At 34.6% G+C, this 19,143-nt stretch overlaps 1 long non-coding RNA gene across 1 annotated transcript; it reads left to right on the forward strand.

Moving 5' to 3' along the window:
* The first annotated feature begins 10,189 nt into the window (after nt 1-10,189).
* On the forward strand, nt 10,190-13,124 carry LOC126591439 (uncharacterized). Its single transcript, XR_007612393.1, has 3 exons — nt 10,190-10,258; nt 11,058-11,116; nt 12,906-13,124. It is a non-coding gene; the product is annotated as an uncharacterized LOC126591439 (long non-coding RNA).
* Nucleotides 13,125-19,143: the final 6,019 nt, after the last annotated feature.

The raw sequence follows: 19,143 nt of genomic DNA on the forward strand, positions 1-19,143 counted from the left end.
GTTTTGACAGGCTGCTTAGATCATGAGAAAATGAGGTTAAATTCTACTCCATGGAAGCTGATATCCTTCAATTCCTGCTGTTTTGTACATATACTAAAGTATCTAAACTAGGAGAGTTTGGTGAAACTTTCAAAACTTGTCTAATAAAGGAAAAAAAGAACGGAAAACTAACCAAAACCCCCCCAAAAACTTTCAATTTAACCATAAGGACAAAACATTTCAATAATACCCAAAATGGGCATGTAAAAGAAGACAAGGGAGAGAGTATTTTAAGGAAGAAAACATTTCAGGGATATCACATGCAAAAAATTGTGCACCAGGAGACAAATCATGCAGCAGATTCACATGCCAAAGAAAATGTGGCAAACACTATTCACATGCAAAAGAAAATGTGGCAAACATTGCAGCAATCAAGACAACATAAATTCACGTGACATGACAGACAAAGTGTTGTCACTATTCAAAAAGTTGTAAATATTGGAACGTTATTCTACTCTAGGATTTGTATATAAGTGAGTTTTTCTTCCCATACAGACCACCACTATCTTAACCATTCAACACCTGAACACCCTACTTACTCACACCATCTTCATACTCTCAAGCATTCGTAGTCTTCATAGCATCTTTGTAAACACTTTCTTGTAAACAATTATCTTTGTAAACATTCCACATATCAATAAAAGTTCAAGTGTACATATTCAAGCAATCTCTAAGTCTTAAGTAAGTTTTCTTTCCTTCTTTAGTGTGTTTGTTTAATTAGACTTCTAGTCCAAAACAGGGAAACACTATTGTAGTTATATTATTAACCTGCTAAACTGACGATTATACTTTGTTCGAGCACTCTGTTATAGTTGAATGCTTGCCATACAAATAACTGGACATTAACCAGGGTACCTCTAAGTTCTTCATACCTCTGAGTTCAGCCATTAAGGCCTTATACTTGTACTGTGAGTGGCCGTCATGCTGAAACATGTCGAGTTCCATGTGCAAGGTTCTATGTCTAGTTGTTATAATGGCCATCCGATTATTTAATCGAGCATGTGTTTTCTGAATTTGGTATCAGAGCCTAGTTTTTAATAGTATAATTATAATAGTAAAATACCTTGAGGACGGAAGTCATTAACACAACTAATATCACACTTGTTTGTTTTATATGAACAATAGATATTATTGTCCTTGTATACCTTGTCAACCACAACCACCAGGTATTTATTGTCCCAGACACCCAACTATAAATAGCATAAAGAGAAGATTAGCATATATATTTAAAAGAATTATCAGTACTTTGAAGAAGCAAAAGTTTTATCTTGACTATCTTGAACATCCTTCATTTATTCGTAAATATAATAACACAGAAGTGCAACATAAAGTTTTAGAAGCAAAAAGAGCAACAAATCAAGTTTTAAAGACCTTGAGAGAAGAAAGAGAGTTTCTAAGAAACCAATTAGCCGTAACTCTAGAGAAATGAAGACTATAATTTATGATAGATTATCTTAATTTAGAAATTAGTGAACCTCAAAAAAGAAAAATAACTTTAGACTAAAATAGTTTAGTTTGCTATTTTTCATTGAGAAAACATAATCATATTTTGCATAGTGAAGAAAATCCACAAGCCAATAGTATTATAGATCTTATTATTAGTCAAGCAGAAAATATAAAATTAGAAAATAATAAGCATAATCATTTGTTAAAACAATTGTTAGAGCATTTTCAGAAAAATTCCATAAAATTTAGATTATATTACATCTCAGTTAGAAGATAATAATAAAAATATTCAAAGGTTTCCTAGCAAAAGAGAGATAAAAGAGCTTGTTAACCTTATAGATAGTAAGCTGAATCAAGTAGAACTTAGGTCATTAGAAATAGTTGAATAGCTAAAATTCGAAGTTCAAAAAAATTCAATTAGTACAAAAGGAGTTAAGCGAACAAGTAGATAAGTTGCATAATAAAATAGATAAATTATTAGTTTAATGACAAATTCTAGAACTAGCAGAAAATATATCCAAGCTTTGAAAGAAATTAGTAAATTAGATAAAGAACCAGTAGGTTTAACAAATTTTTCAATACAAGTTTTACATAATGCATTTTCATCACTTCCACCATCTTTGCTAGATAAATTAGAAAATTTGACTTTAAGTGCAAATAATAATAGAAGACTTAAGCTAAATCATTTTGATAATAGAAAATAGAATTCTTTAGGAAAAAAGGAAAAGAAGTAGTTAGATCTGAAGATATTTATCCAAATGAAGAAGAAGTACAAGAATTTATTCGAAGAGGTTTTGAGAGAACACAGAAAAATAAATATAACTTGTATCAATTAGGTTTATTTGAAAACAGAAATAGAATTGTAAGTAGTATCAGTCAACATGAAGTTAGCTGTATTAATAAAAAAGTCACATTTAATCTAATCAGTAAAGAAACAGTTGCTCATTTGAGAAAATCACATTTTAGTTAGATTCATATAGGAACAATATTAATTGGAATAGTAGGATTAACCAGAGCACAAGTAGGCACAAAAACATTAGTATACATATATGATGATAGATGAGATAATCACCAACAAGAAACAATAACAACAGCTAAAGTAGACTTAAGTTTAAACTTAGCAGTCATAGGTTGTATTCCAAATTATGTTATGATGATTAATGAATTTAGTAAATATATTAAAGTGAGCATAAGAACAAAAAATTATAATAAGAATGAAGAGTATAAAAATTTGTGTATTAGCTTAATGTATATAGGTAAAGTGTCTGATATATATAATCATAAGTTTAATTTAGAACTTCAAAATTTAGTTCAAACATTTGGCAGTAAACATGTAAATATGATAGAAGCAAAATCCGTGGATAATAGCTTTTTAGAAGGAACTCAGTAGACATTGCCTAATTTATAAATAGCACCAAATAGACAACCATATAAAGTACAAATATATGAAACTAATATAGGTCAAGCAACAATTAGGTTTAGTAATTATAAGCAACTAGAAAAAATAGAAGAGGATGAGAGTGAGATAACAAATGAGAGTATACATATGGATTTTGATAATTTAGATATTAATTTAGTTGAACAAAATTTTAATCATATTGTAGATAAACTTATAGAAGATATTGATCATTTAGATGAAGAAAAATATTTGAAAAAATATAAGACATATGATTTAGGACTACATAAAATTTCAAATGAAGAAATGAAAATTTTAATCTTAGAAATAGGAGTAGAACATATTTTAGGATCAAAAGAATATAATAATTTATTATAATTGAAAGCAGAATGTAATCCAGCAGAAGAAAGTAGTACATTAGGAGTAGAAAATCTAGGACACGTAAGTAGAACTGATCAACAATTTTTGAGACCATCAAATGAACAATATAATGAAAAAGCAAAAATAGACTATATGGAAGAAAGTATGATAAAACCTAGAAAAAATAGGATTTCATATTTGAGAGGGTTAGAACAAATTAATATAGCTGGTAATATATTAAATTTAGATAATGTAGATCCACAAGATTGTGAAAGAACGATTGAGAGATGAGAAAAGGCTGCGTACATGCAACATTATTGTTAGATTTTAGTAATTCACAAGATATGTTAGATTACTTTGAGCATACTTTGGATGGTTTAGTTTTTGATTATTTCCAGTCATGGAAAGTCCAAAATCCAGAACAGCATCAGGTAGCTAAAACACATTTTAATATTGATGGTTTTGTTACCTTGATTAAACAAGAGTTTTTAGATCATAATAGGTTAGATGGCAGAAGCGAACAAGAACAAATAAGAGCAATTAGAAATTTAGAACAATTACAAATTTGCGATTTGCAATATATAGCTGAGTATATCACAGATTTCTTTAAATATTTAGGAAGAACAGGTAGAATTGTGATATTAATTTATTAGATACTTATATGACAAAAATAAAAGGAACAATAGGTGAAAAGATTTGAAATGAATGGCAAAAGCATCCGAAGAAGAATGATATTGCAATAGGACCTAGAATTCAACATGTATATGATATACTTAGACAAGAGTGTTGTGATAGCCCGTCCCAAATTTTACGTTTTTATTAATTTTAGAAGTATGAATTTACGAAAATGCCCTAGAGCCAAGGACTTTGACTTTCATGGATCATTGGTTAGAGTGGCGTATGACTTATTCTTTTAGCATATCCTCGTAGTACTCGTCACTACGAATGCATAGGCGAAAGCCGTTTACGAGTCCGAATTATAACAGTATAGTTACGAACGTTTGAAGTTAGTTATTTAAAGGTAGTTAAATTATTTGAACTCCCACCTTGTGGGAAGACTAACCAATCAGCCTTTAAGCAAAGAGAAAAGGAAAAAAAAAAGGGGAAAGCTGGAGCTTTCCCGTGGGTTTTTCCGCTCACGACCACCCATTTTCCAAGGCTGATTCCGGCCAACTCCGGCGGAGTTTTTCGAAGCCACCACCAACATCTTGAAGCTCTCATTCTCCTATACAAAACCCACCCAAGAACCACCTTGTTTAACCCCTATATGTGGCGGTTCGAGGCCACAAAACCCGATGAAAACCAATGGTGTTCCGGCCACCCTTTTCATTTTTCTGACGAATCGGCAAAGCAATGGCCGACAACACCACTTGGGCTTTGTAGCCCATCATCCCAGTGTTGTGCGGAAGCGTTAACAAGTGTGAGTGAAAAATAAACCACAATAACTGACAAAAGGTAAATGAAACGTATCAACAAGAATACCAAGATTTATACTGGTTTGGCAATGCCTACATCCAGTTTGGAGACAACGGAGTATTCCACTATAATCAATGAGAACATACAATAGTGTTTATCACTTAATTTCCCAAAGACCCGAATAACCCAAGCTCACACACTTACAATAGGAAAGGAAAAACCAAAAATACAAAGCAAAACAATTTGAGAAAATTCTTCTCTCTGCCGAATGGCTTTTTGCTCTTCTTCCTCTCTTATCCTATGGGCTGCTCCTGCTTCTCCTTTTAAAGCCAAAGAAAGTGGCTCATCAAAGAGACCAATGGTCAAAGGCCTCCCATCAAGTCAAAAGAATTAGGCATAAGTGCGTCCACTTTTGTTTGTCTCCCACATGCAGCATGCCAACCGACAACCACTACCACAAAAGTACCCGAAAGTATTGTTTCACTTTTGACTATTGTTTGAGCCAATAATCAACAATCTCCACCTTGGCTCAAACCCTCTAAGTAGAACTCCTAATAGTTGTCTCCCAATTCCTCATAGGGCAATCAACAAATTTTACAAATGCCAATCAAGTTTAAGTAGTGCTTAAACTTGAGTAACGAAACTGGCTTTGTCAACATATCTGTAGGATTGTTAGCGGTCCCAATCTTCTGAAGAAGAATATCTCCCTCGTCAATAATCTCACAAACAAAATGGAACCTCACGTCAATGTGTTTCGTAAATGCATGATGAACTTGATTCTTTGCTAAATGAATAGCACTCTGACTGTCGCAATGAACATCCACATGGTCTTGTTGAACCCCTAAGTCATCAAGCAACCCTTGAAGCCAGATGGCCTCTTTTATAGCTTCTATTACAGCCATGTATTCTGCCTTAGTAGTCGACAAAGCAATTGTAGATTGCAGAATCGACCTCCAACTTACTGGACCTCCAGCAATAGTGAATACAAAACCAGTAGTGGACCTATGCTTGTCCAAATCACTTGCGTAATCAGAATCCACATATCTTTTTTTTTTGGTCAATAATCAGAATCCACATATCTAACAACACATTGACCAGTAACTTTATCCTGCTGGAACAATAAACCAACATCCACAACACCCAGAATATACCTTAGAATCCATTTCACAGCTTGCCAATGCCCTTTTCCTGGTTTATGCATATATCTATTGACAGTACTACTAGCTTGTGAAATATCAGGCTTAGTACACACCATAGCATACATTAAACTACCAACAGCATTTGCATAAGGAATTTGAGCCATGTACTGACTCTCTTCAAGGAGACATAGACGCGCTAAGTTTGAAATGAGGGGTAAAAGGTGTACTAACCGGTTTTGAATTTTCATTCATCTTGAAACGTTGTAGTACCTTCTTCAAATACTGCTTCTGACACAGACTAATCTTGCCCTTTGTTCTATCTCTTTCAATTTCCATACCTAGTATCTTCTGAGCTTCTCCCAAGTCCTTCATCTCAAATTCATTACTCAGTTGAGTCTTCAACCTTTCAATCTCCACTTTGCTCTTACATGCTATAAGCATATCATCAACATATAAAAGCAGATAAATGAAGGTTCCATCTTGTAGTTTGTGAAAGTATACACAATGGTCATAGTGACTTCTTGTGTACTTTTGCCCGATCATAAATCGATCAAATCGCTTGTACCATTATCTTGGAGACTGCTTCAAGCCATACAATGATTTTTCCAATTTGCAAACCCAATTTTCCTTTCCAGCAACCTTAAAACCTTCTGGCTGAGACATATAAATCTCTTCCTCCAATTCACCATGTAAAAATGCTGTCTTGACATCAGGTTGGGCCAACTCAAGGTCAAACTGTACGACCAAAGCCAACAGAATATGAATAAAAGAATGTTTTACTACTGGAGAAAATACCTCATTGTAGTCAATGCCTTCCTTCTGAGCGTAGCCTTTAGCTACCAATCTGGCTTTGAATCTTACATTGTCTTTTCCCAAAGATTCCATCTTTTTGGCATACACCCATTTACAACCAATTGCTTTCTTCCCCTTTGGTAACTGAACCAGCTTCCAAGTCTCATCTTTATAAAGAGATTTCATCTCCTAATCCATAGATTTCTTCCACAACTCGCACTCTGAACTCATGACAGCTTCTTTGTAGGCGGATGGAATATCATCTTCAATAACGGGAAGTGCATATGCCACAATATTAGTAAATCAAGCAGGCTTTCGAATTTCCCTTATCGATCTTCTGGTTGCAATATAGTCTTGTTGATGTGAAGGCTCTTGGGTAGGTGCTTCCTCTTCATCATCCTCGTCCTCATCATCAGAATTAACTGTAGGACTAGTGTTTGTGACATCAGAACTTACTGGAACAACTGGAGTTTTCAGTAACTCCACCTGCTTTGAGCTACTCATAGTCTTGGTCGCTTCAGTTTCACCTTCATGCTTGTTCTAATTAACCATAGCAGCCTCATCAAAAGTCACATCTCTGCTTACAACAAATTTCTTCTCATCTGGACACTAGAGTCGGTATCCCTTCACGCCAGTGCTAAAGCCCATAAATAGAGCTTTCTTTGCTCTTGGATCCAACTTGCTTTCTCTGACATAATAGTAAGCGGGACAACCAAATATGTGTAAAAACTTGTTATCAGTACAAGGTTTACCAGACCATACCTCCATGGGCATTTTGCCTTCGTTTGCAGCAGTTGGCAATCGATTAATGAGATGGCTTGCATAAGTAATTGCCTTAGCCCAAAATGCCTTGCCTAAACCAGCATTAGACAACATACACCGGACTTTCTCAAGCAAAGTACGGTTCATGCGCTCCACCACTCCATTCTGTTGCGGTGTCTCCTTAACCGTGAAGTGTCTCACAATACCCTCATCTTGACAAACTTTCAAGAAAAGATCAGACTTATATTCACCCCATTGTCTGATCTGAGAGTCTTGATCTTTCGACCGCTTTGCGTTTCAATCATCTTTTTCCATTTCAGGAATATCTTCAAGACTTCATCTTTACACTTCATGGTGTACACCCATATTCTTCTAGAGAAGTCATCAACAAAGGAGACAAAATAATGGCTACCTCCCCAAGATGCATTCTTGGAAGGTCCCCAAACATCAGTGTGAACATAATCAAGAATGTCTTTAGTGTGGTGAATAGCAGTGCCAAATTTTACTCTTGTTTGCTTACCCAACACACAATGCTCACAGAATTCCAATTTGCATGCCTTTGCACCTTTCAATAAGCATTGCTTCACCAATCCTTTGCAACGCTTTTTCACCAGCATGCCCAAGATGCATATGCCATAACCTCGTGGTGTCTATGCTATCTGCGTCAGCAGTTTCGATGACAGCTGCTCCACCAATAACTGTACTCCCCTGCAAGAAATACAAGTTATTTCATCTTGTACCTTTCATCACCACCAGTGCCCCATACACAGCTTTAAGAACTCCACCCTCCATGGTGATCTTGAGACTCTTGGATTCCAATGTACCCAGTGAGATAAGATTTTTCTTCATATCCGGTACATACCAAACATCACTTAATTATCTGACTGTTCCATCATGTATCTTCAAACAGATTTTGCCTATCCCTTGTGTTTTGCAGGCATTATTATTACCCATCAAAACAACTCCACCATCCAGCTCCTCGAAACTAGAAAATCATTCATGAATGGGACACATATGATAGGTGCAACCTGAATCCAAAATCCACTCCTTGGAGTGACCATCAGCATATGAACTAGCCAAAGCAAACTCGAAATCATCATCTCCAGATTTTGCAGTATTTGCTTCAGAACCCGTTTTCTTTTTCTTTTTGTTCTTCAATTTGGGGTAGTCTTTCTTCCAATGACCCTTTTGGCAACAAAAAGCACATTCGTCTTTAGCAGGAAACTTCGTTCGTGACTTTGAACGAGATTTTCCCCATTTCCCAGATTTTCTTTCCTCTGTTCAAACCCTTGCAATAAGTGCCTCGGTTTGTGAATTGTGAGTCTTCAGTTCCTTCTTACGACACTCATGATTCACCAATGTCGCATACACCTCATCAAGTTTCACCTTGGATTTTCCATACAACAGAGTAGTTGTCAAATGATCATAATCATCAGGCAATGAATTTAACAAACATAGTGCCTTATCCTCGTCAGGAATTTTCACATCAAGGTTTGCTAAATCAGCAAGTATTTTATTATAATCATTGAGGTGTTCGTGCATAGAAATACCTGAACGATATTGAAATCGGAAGAGTCGCTTCTTCAAGAAGAGACGATTTTCTGTGCTTTTGGTCATATACTTCTCCTCCAATTTCGTCCATAACTCCTTAGCAGAAGTTTCCTTCATATACGGGTATTTCAACTCTTTATCAAGGAACGATCGAATAGCATCACAAGCATGAAGATTAATTCATGTCCATTGCTTGTCATCAATATCTTCTGGTTTATCTTCCAGTACCATATCCAACTCTTGTTGATACAACACATCCATAACTTCACATTTCCACATACCAAAATTATTAGAGTCATTGAATTTATCAACCTCTAACCTTGTAGTAGTAGTTGGATGTTTATTGAATGTAGGTGCCGATGAAGACGATCCTGACTCCTTATTCTTCACAGATTCATCTTTATCTCCAGCCATCTACTCGGCACTCTTCACAAATATGACACTATTCACAGGTACAATATTGTTCACAGATACTGTAGGAGTTCACTGTTCACGAACTGGGCTCTGATACCACTTATTGTACGGAAGCGTCAACAAATGTGAGTGAAAAATAAACCACAATAACTGACAAAAGATAAATGAAACGTATCAACAAGAATACCAAGATTTATACTGGTTCGGCAATGCCTACATCCAGTTTGGAGACAACGGAGTATTCCATTATAATCAATGAGAACATACAATAGTGTTTATCACTCAATTTCCCAAAAACCCGAATAACTCAAGCTCACACACTTACAATAGGAAGGGAAAAACCAAAAATACAAAGCAAAACAATTTGAGAAAATTCTTCTTTCTGCCGAATGGCTTCTTGCTCTTCTTCCTCTCTTATCCTACGGGCTACTCTTGCTTCTCCTTTTAAAGCCAAAGAAAGTGGCTCATCAAAGAGACCAATGGTCAAAGGCCTCCCATCAAGTCAAAAGAATTAGGCATAAGTGCATCCACTTTTGTTTGTCTCCCACATGCAGCATGCCAACCAACAACCACTACCATAAAAGTACCCGAAAGTATTGTTTCACTTTTGACTATTGTTTGAGCCAATAATCAACACCTAGGAGAATATCACGAACAGCCTTGACCCCGTTGGAGCACCGAGGAAGAAGAATCGAAGTTCACCCAAGTATAGGGTTACCGACGGGTTTAAAAAAAATTGAAGCTCTTCCCGGCCTATTTGGCCTGGGTCACAGGTATAAATCGATTCCTCATGTTGTGTAGATAAATTTTAATGTTTGGATCGTGTGATTTGGTGGAGAAATGAGAAAGTTATAACGATTTAAAATTTGCCCAGTTTTCGGCAACCTCTGCCACTTTCAAAGCGTTTTCCGGCCAAATCACAGAGAAATATCCATGATGTAAGGTACTAATTTCTTTTTCTCATTGATAACTATGATTTTCGTTTTTGAATCACTTGTTTTCGTTGAGTATTGACAAAGTTATGGACGTTGAAAGGTTGCCCAGAAATTCCGGCGAGTTACCAGTTTTCCCGCGGACAGCCGTCTTTCAGACCATTTTTCGGCCACCTTGGGCCACCATTTGGACTCCAAACTAGTATAATCTTGTTCTAAATTTCTCTAGCTTCGATTTGGTATATTATGGGTTGAATTTGGTTGAGCAACAAGTGAGATATGGAGTTCCAAAGATCGCCCATGAAATCTGCAAAAACTGCAGAATTAGGCAAAGTCCCATTAAGGTCCACCACTTGATTAGAATAGTAATCGATGATTTGACCGTTGGATCGTCACCACATTTTAATACATTATAGTACGTAATATTTGAGGACCATAGAAACTTACAGATCAGGAATCCGACATATGGATCTTCCCGAATTGGATATGTAAGTTTATAAAATAAATGTTAACCGCCACTTGGTTTTGGGCAATTGGCGGAGATCCGACCGTTGGATCGCAATGAAATTTTAGTATGTTATTTTAGGAGTATAATGTAGATCTTTGGAAGTTACAGATTGAAAATCTAATATGCGGATCTTCCAGATCGAGTTATACAGGGTTGTAGACCCTACCGTCGATCTTTGATCGACGATTGACTTATGGTTAATGGGTTTCAAACTATTTTAGAATGTCCTTGAGGATGTGTTTTATGTGAATTACGTATTCTATTGATGAGGATTCTGAGATGTGGTTGATAATTGGCCGCAGGCATCGATCGCTCGGGACGCCCCGATGGTTGTGCTAGGAAGTTGTAGCATGGACTCCAGGTGATTGGATCTTTCCTTGTTCATCTTATGTTTCATGATTGATAATTCTATAAATGCTTTTAAATAAAACTAGGAACTTATGCCATGACATATATATTTATATGTTATAAAATACTATGAGATGGTTGAGTTAGATTTCATCGTGATCTATCCATATGCGTATTACTATAGATGATTATTGTGAACTACAAACGGCTTGATCCATGTTTAGGGTACGTAGGCAGTCTAATGAAACATTATATGCAGCCATATAAGAAATGAGATTAAATAATCGTGACCATAGCCTTGTTTAAGGAATCGAGCAATGTGTGTGGGCTTTTGCTTTTAAGTATATATGTATACGCTTGATGTTTTCCCAGAAAATGCAATTAAATGATTTATGCTCTAAAAATGCCATGCCTATTAAATAATGCTTAAATGATGAGATGAATTGTTTGCATACATATATATATATATATATATAATTGTGGTGCTGTGAATGCTCTGAAGTGCAAAGGTGAATGCAGGACATTCATGTAAGTTCATGTAAGTTTAGGTAAGTTCAAGTATAAAGTATTAGTTGAATTTATGGGGTTATGATATGACTACATTTACACTTTTAGTAACTCCAACACTGTCATACAGGTTGCTACAGTAGGCAACTTCGGCATTATCGTATAAGTTGCCTATGAGTCGTACATGTTGTATTAGATGCATATAGAGCTCATATACCTACACCTTGAGTGATTGTGATTTAGCCAAAGATATGATACAGGCTTGTATATAATGTCACCTCCCACACCCTATGCTCACATTGGATCCAATTTAGGTGCACAGTCTTGTCGTACATACCACTATAGGTGGTTCCGACTCGTAGGTGACTAGCGATTTATCGCATGGCTATCTTGATGTGCGTATCATTGATCATAACTATATTACACCCAATCTTGTCGTATAGACCTTTTCAGTAGTTTCGACTTGTGTGCAGTGTAGTGCCGTATAGGTCACTAGAGGTTACTCCGGCTTATGTGCTAGCAATGATTGATGAGCTATGATTCAGTCGTAAAGGTCACTAGAGGTGACTCCGACTTATATACTAGCCATTATTGATGTGATATGTGATGAGATATGAATATGTCGTATATGTCACTAGAGGTGACTCCGGCTTATCTGCTAGCAATGATTGATGAGCTATGGTTCAGTCGTACAGGTCACTAGAGGTGACTCCGACTTATATTCTAGCCATGATTAATGAGATACGTGATGAAATATGAATATGTCATATAGGTCACTAAAGGTGACTTCGACTTATATGCTAGCCATGATTGATGAGATACGTGATGAGATACGAATATGTAGTATAGGTCACTAGAGGTGACTCCAACTTATATGCTAGCCATGATTGATGAGATACGTGATGAGATATGAATACGTCGTATAGGTCACTAGAGGTGACTCCGACTTAGGTGCTAGCCTATATGTGATGAAATGCTAGCATATATATTTATGATGGGATATGTGATGAAATGCTAGCATATATAATGAATATATGTGATAAGCTAGCATATGTGGTGAATACGTGATGAATTAGTAGACGTGATGAATATGTGATAAGTTAGCATATGATTATAAATATGTGAAGCATGACTTGAATTGATATATATATATATATGTATATATATGTATATTTTTATATTCTAATTCTGGAAATTTTACAGGTGTTGTAGCGAGGGGTTATAGAAATTTATATGGTTTCTATTAAAATTTTAATTACTAGGCCACTCACATTTATCTTGTCTTCACCCTCCAGGTCTTCTTAGCCGAGCTTTCTTATCGTTGAGGAATTGTGGCGATTCTTAGTATTGGAGATTATTTCGAAGATACAATTCTTAATTCACTCTTTTGTACTTGCTTATGCTCTAACGTCACGTGTGAAGTGGGTTCGTTCCCGCTCACCAATGCACTCTGGTATTTAGGCACTCTTATGTTTAAATTTATTCACTATATTTCCACATCATCACACTTTATGGCTTCGTCACCTTCCAGGTGTCGGCCAACATAGCTCGATTCGGAGTTCTAGTAGATATTCTTGGTCGGGGTGTGTCAAGTGTAGTCAAATAAAAGCTAAAAGACAAATTAGGAAACAATTTTACATGAGTTGTAAAAATATATATTTACCATAACAATATGGTTGCCATAAGAAAAATAAGCATAAGAAAATATACAAAAAGAAATATAAGTCATATAAACCCTATAAACAGCATAAGAATTTTAGTATAAGACATTCAAGAACATATAGGAAAAGAAAATATATTCCAAAACAATTTAGAAAAAGAAGTGGCAGACCTTGGATTAGAAAATATAAAGCACCAAAAGATAAGAGTAGTTGTAAATGTTATTCATGTGGAGAAGCTAGACATATTAGACCTAAATGTCCAAAATTAGGTAAAGAGTCGAAAGAAAAAGTACATTTGATGGAGTTATTTAAGTTAGAAGAAGATGAAGATATTCAGTCAATATATAGTTTAGATGATTTCAGTGATAATGAGAGTATTTATAGTATAGAAAATATTAACATGATAAATTCAGATTCGGATGATTCAAGTAGCACAAATAGTGATCTAGAAGAGTATATGTATGCATTCATAGAAGAACAGCATGAAGAAGAATATAAATACATTAATTTAGGTTGGCCAGAAAAATGTCATAAGTGTGGTAAATTAGTTGCAAATAAATATTATAATACATATTCAATATTATGTGAAAAATGTTATAGTAATAGGTAATTAGAAGTTAATTCAGCAGAATCACAAGAAAATACTGAAATATTAGGAAATATTGTTCATAGTATAGAAAAACCAAAAAATAGTTCTTTAATTACCATAAATTGTGAAATAGAATTAGCAAAAGAACGTAAGATACAAACAACATCTATGATAGATACAGAGAGTACAAAGAGTGTCATAAGAGAAGAGTTAGTACCAGAAAAATATAGACAAAAATTAGCAAAACAAGTGAGAATAACACAATTTGATGAGAGATCAGTTTACTTAACACATTGTATAAATGATGAGTTTATTAAAGTAGAAAAATAACAATTTAATTTACCATTAACATTTGTTTCACCAGTAGGATCATATCCATTCATTTTAGGTTTAAACTTTTTGAAAAGTTTACAAGATTTTTTATTTATGAACCCTAACATAACATTTTTCAAAAGAGGCATTACAATAACTGACCAAAGTAATACTGTTGAAGCATAAAAAAGCATAAATATAGAAGAGTCTAGTGGCCAAGATAGTTATCATTTATAAAACTCAAAAGAAAATGATGAGCATAATAACGTAGAAGAGTTTGATGAAGACATATTTGAACATGAATACCCGATTTTAGAAGAAGGAACCTGTATAGAAATATTACAGTTAGATAGACCAAAAAGTTTAGAAGAATTGTTACAATTAGCAGAACAAACTAGGATTATAGGAGAAGACCCACAGTTACATTGGAGTGAAAATAAAATACTAGCAAAATTAGATATAATTAACCCAGATTTAACCATTAAGACGGCTCATATGCCTTGTAGTCTAATAGATAAACAAGAGTTTGAGCAGCAAATAAAAGAGTTGTTAAATTTAAAAGTAATTAGACCCTCTAAGTCTAGACATAGGTCAACAACATTTATTGTAAGAAAACATTCAGAACTAAAGAGAAATAAGGCTAGAATAGTTTATAATTACAAGAGATTAAATGACAATACATATGAAGATAGTAATAAATTATCAAATAAGGATGAACTTATAAATAAAATTCAAGAGAGTAAATATTTTAGCAAATTTGATTGTAAATCAGGTTTTTGGCAAATAAGATTAGCAGAAGAATCAATTGAGTGGACAATTTTTACTTGTCCAGAAGGACATTTTGAGTGGCTTGTTATGCCATTTGGACTTAAAAATGCTCCATCGATCTTTCAAAGAAAGATGGACCAAATTTTCAAGAAATATGATAGTTTTTGTAGTGTTTATGTAGATGATATTTTAGTACATAGTAAAAATAAAAATGAACATAGGAAGCATTTAGAGATAGTATTACAAGAATTTTTTCAATAATGAAATTGTGATTAGCAAAAATAAAATAGCATTAGAAAAGCAAGATATAGAATTTTTAGGAATGTATATCAAGTCAGGTACAATTACAAGATCATATAGCTAAAAAGGTGTTAGAATTTCCAGACAAATTAGAAGATAAGAAACAGTTACAAGCATTTTTAGGATTGCTAAATTATGCAAGAAATTTTATCCTTGATTTAGGAAGAAAAATAGCAGTATTACATAGTAAAACTAGCAAAACAGGACAAAAATATTTTAATAGTGAAGATATTAAATTAGTTAAAAAAATAAAAGAAGAAATTACTAAACTTAAGCCATTAACATTACTATTAGATGATAGTTACAAGATAGTTGAAACAGATGCTTCATCATTAGGATGGGCAGGTATACTATACTAGAAAAAGCATTGGGAGTCTCCAAAGTTTGACGAACAAGTTTGTAGATATTCCTTAGGAAAGTTTAGTGATGTACAGTCAAGATTACCATCAACAGATTTAGAAATTTTAGGGATAATTAATTCACTTGAAGCATTTTCTTTATTTTTATATAATGAAGTATTTACGATTAGGACAGATTGTCAAAATATAGTTTTTCATTATAACAAGATACATGCTAATAAACAGGCAGCCCGAAGATGGGTTAATTTTGTTGATTCAATTACAGGAAATGGTTTTAAACAAAATTTTGAACATATAAAAGCTAATGACAATACATTAGCTGATATCTTATCAAGATTAATTTGTTGAACAGGTATGGAATATCATGGACCATTATCAGCAAATAGCACAAGGCCGTAAGGCAGAAGAGTTTCTTTCAATGGCATGATGATGCACCATTAACCTCCACCATTAAGTGAATTTCAAAATAGCATGAGCAGACCAGCATCACCACCAGTATCTACGTTTAACTTTAATGGCAATATTGTTGAAGGAATCAGAAATCCAACTTTGAGATACAGGTAAAGGGTACCAGGGCTTTCTGATAGGCAGTAGGTTCTGTTAGATAATTTTTGGAATATCCAAATTAAGCAGTCAAGTATGAGGTTAGGTCATGAAAAATTAATTCGAGCCTTGAAACAAGAGTTTGATAGCTTTAATTTTAATTTTCAACAAAACCAGCAGCATATTCATTCTCTTGAGCACAACCTTTAAGTCATCTCTAGGGACCATGAGTCATTACTTGATAAGTTTACCAAAATGAACTAAGAAGTCCAATATCTTAGAATGCAGCAAAAGGCAAGTGACACCTTGAAAAGAGAGTTGAAAATAGGTTTAGAAATTGATCAGCATAAGAATAAAGGAAAATAGGTTATTGAACCTATAGAACAAGAGGCTAATGAGCTCATAGAAGAAATTAAGATTGAGCTCTTAGAAGAAGACGTTGAAATGGAACAACATCAAAATAATGAGCAGCATCAGGTTCTGAGTGACAAAGAAAAACAAGAAAAATATGAAAGTTTTCTTATGAATATATCTTCAGACTTAATATTAGATGATGTTTTATTAGAAGAAATTTCAAAAGAAAAATTAAGAATAATGCCACCGGATAAGCAAAATGAGATCCTGAGTAGAGCATCACAGTCCATAAAGGAGTTACAGTTACAATTACAATTACAATGTGCTTTGTATGAGTCCATCTTTGATCCAAAATCAGGGATGGATATTATTACAAAAATGTATCCACCATATCTTTGTGATAGTACAGAAAATTGTATTTATAAACCAGAGGTTGGCATAGCTGTGGCCAGGATTAACATGATAGATTTTAAACCATGACATTTTAGTTATGAGCATCAGAAAAAGCATAATGTGGTAGAAGTTACCCCTGCCTTACTATTAGAGTTTGGTTATCTTGATAAAATATTCATTAACCGTATTTCCCAACTAGAATCATTTCCTGAAAAACTTATAAAAGTAGCAGAAGATTATCTGGAAAGGTGGAAAGAAATTTGCATAAGCTTTATTAGTAGTTATCCAGACTGGTATGTACATATGCATAAGGAGAAAACTAGGCATATAGCCATGATTAATGAAGAGTCATTTTGACTATCCCCTATCTCCTCACATAGGTGGACTCCTTCACACAAAGAAATTTTAAAATTTAGAGGGATCCAAATGTTTGCTTTAGATGAGTTTGAAGATTTTTAGGTATGACATGGTACTAGTGGCAGAAGAAGAAGAGATGTATATTTACAGCAAGACAAGAATCAGTCATCAGCCTTACTGGAAGCCCCAAAATTTCAAAGAAGAAACATTAGAAATATATTACAAGGTGAAAGAAGATAGAGAAAGAGATGCAGAGCTAGTAGAAGGCGATGAACATTATTGGAATAATTTGACAGAAGAAGATCTGCATAACATCGACAACATGATGGAAACCTGAAGAGCTAGTTGTAAATTAGCATAAGTTTAATAGCATAATGTAAGATGATGTATTCCCAAACATAAATATCAAAATCATTGTGGACCCCGTTGTAATGGCATAAGAGTAAATAAAGAAAATAGCCTGATCCATTATGAACTTTTTATACACAAAATGTCATTTTGATTAAGAATGAATAGTGCCAAGCAATTTTCGTTAAAACTCCCTAAAAAGAATCCAATACAAAATTTCTAAAGGTAAAGGTAGTAAAATTAAACAAAACACCAATAACGATTCGGAGACTGCACACACGAGAAAGCCAATTGGTATTTTAAGCACGTGCTGATAAACTAGATGATTATAAAATAGTAGATAGAGTTGAGCATTATGATGTCAAATTCACAGATGAGCAAGTCGCATGCTAAATGTTTTTGGGTAAATTACATAAAACTACCTCAACTATTGGGTCATTAATAGTTTCATACCTTATCTTTAAAAAGTTTCAATGTCATACCTTATCTTCGAATTTGTTGCAATGTCATACCTTCCGTCAGTTGTCTGTCAATTCCTCTGTTAAATGCTGACGTGGCATGAGACATGCCCCACTTTCTATTAAAAAATTAATTAAATATTAACTAAATATTAAAAAAAAAAACCCAGATCTCTTCCCCCGCCCCCCAAAACCTTTCTTCCAAACCCAGAACCCCACTCCCACCTCCCCCGCAGCCCCCCCCACCCCTCTTCTCCCTCCTGAGCCTCCCAACCACCTCCCTCTCCTCAACTCTCTTCACCTCCCCTCCCATTCAAAACTTAAAAAAAAAAAAAACAACCAGTTGAGGTGGTCCAACTTCGACGGGAAGGAATGGTTGGGTGGGGTGCGAAGATCTGGACAATCCGGGTTTAGATTTGTTTCTAATTGTTTTTTTTTCTTTTTTTAATTTAATTTAATTTAATTTTTTATAAGTTTTGAATGGGAGGGGAGGTGAAGAGAGTGGAGGATAGGGAGGTGGTTGAAAGGCTCGAAAGGGAGAACTGGGGGGGGGGTTGTAGGGGAGGTGCGGGTGGGGTTTTGGGTTTGGAAGGAAGGTTTTGGCTGCCGGTCGGGGGGGGGGGGGGGAGACTGATGGGGAAGATGGGAATGGGATGGTGTTTCGCGGGGGAGGGGGGGTTAGGGGATCTAGGTTTTTTTATATTATTTAATATTTAATTAATTTTTTTAATAGAAAGTAGGCCCTGCCTCATGTCACGTTAGCATTTAACAGAGTAATTGAAAGCCAACTGACGAAATGTATGACATTGCAACAAATTCGAAGATAAGGTATGACAACTTTTTAAAACAAGGCATGAAACTGTTAATGACCCAATAGTTGAGATAGTTTTATGTAATTTACCCAATTTTTTTTGTTGGAGAGTTCCCTACTCTAATGCTATACAAAACCATTTCACCGTTTCACGAGTAGATTATAACATATCAAATGGTGCAACATATAACACATAATATCCATACAACATAGATAAATGATAATTTAGTTGATCTGAATAATGTGCTCTCACTCTTGCTACCTTTCAATCGAATTCAAA

This window comes from Malus sylvestris, chromosome 11 (genome assembly GCF_916048215.2).
Source record: "Malus sylvestris chromosome 11, drMalSylv7.2, whole genome shotgun sequence".
NCBI classification, from domain to species: domain Eukaryota; kingdom Viridiplantae; phylum Streptophyta; class Magnoliopsida; order Rosales; family Rosaceae; genus Malus; species Malus sylvestris.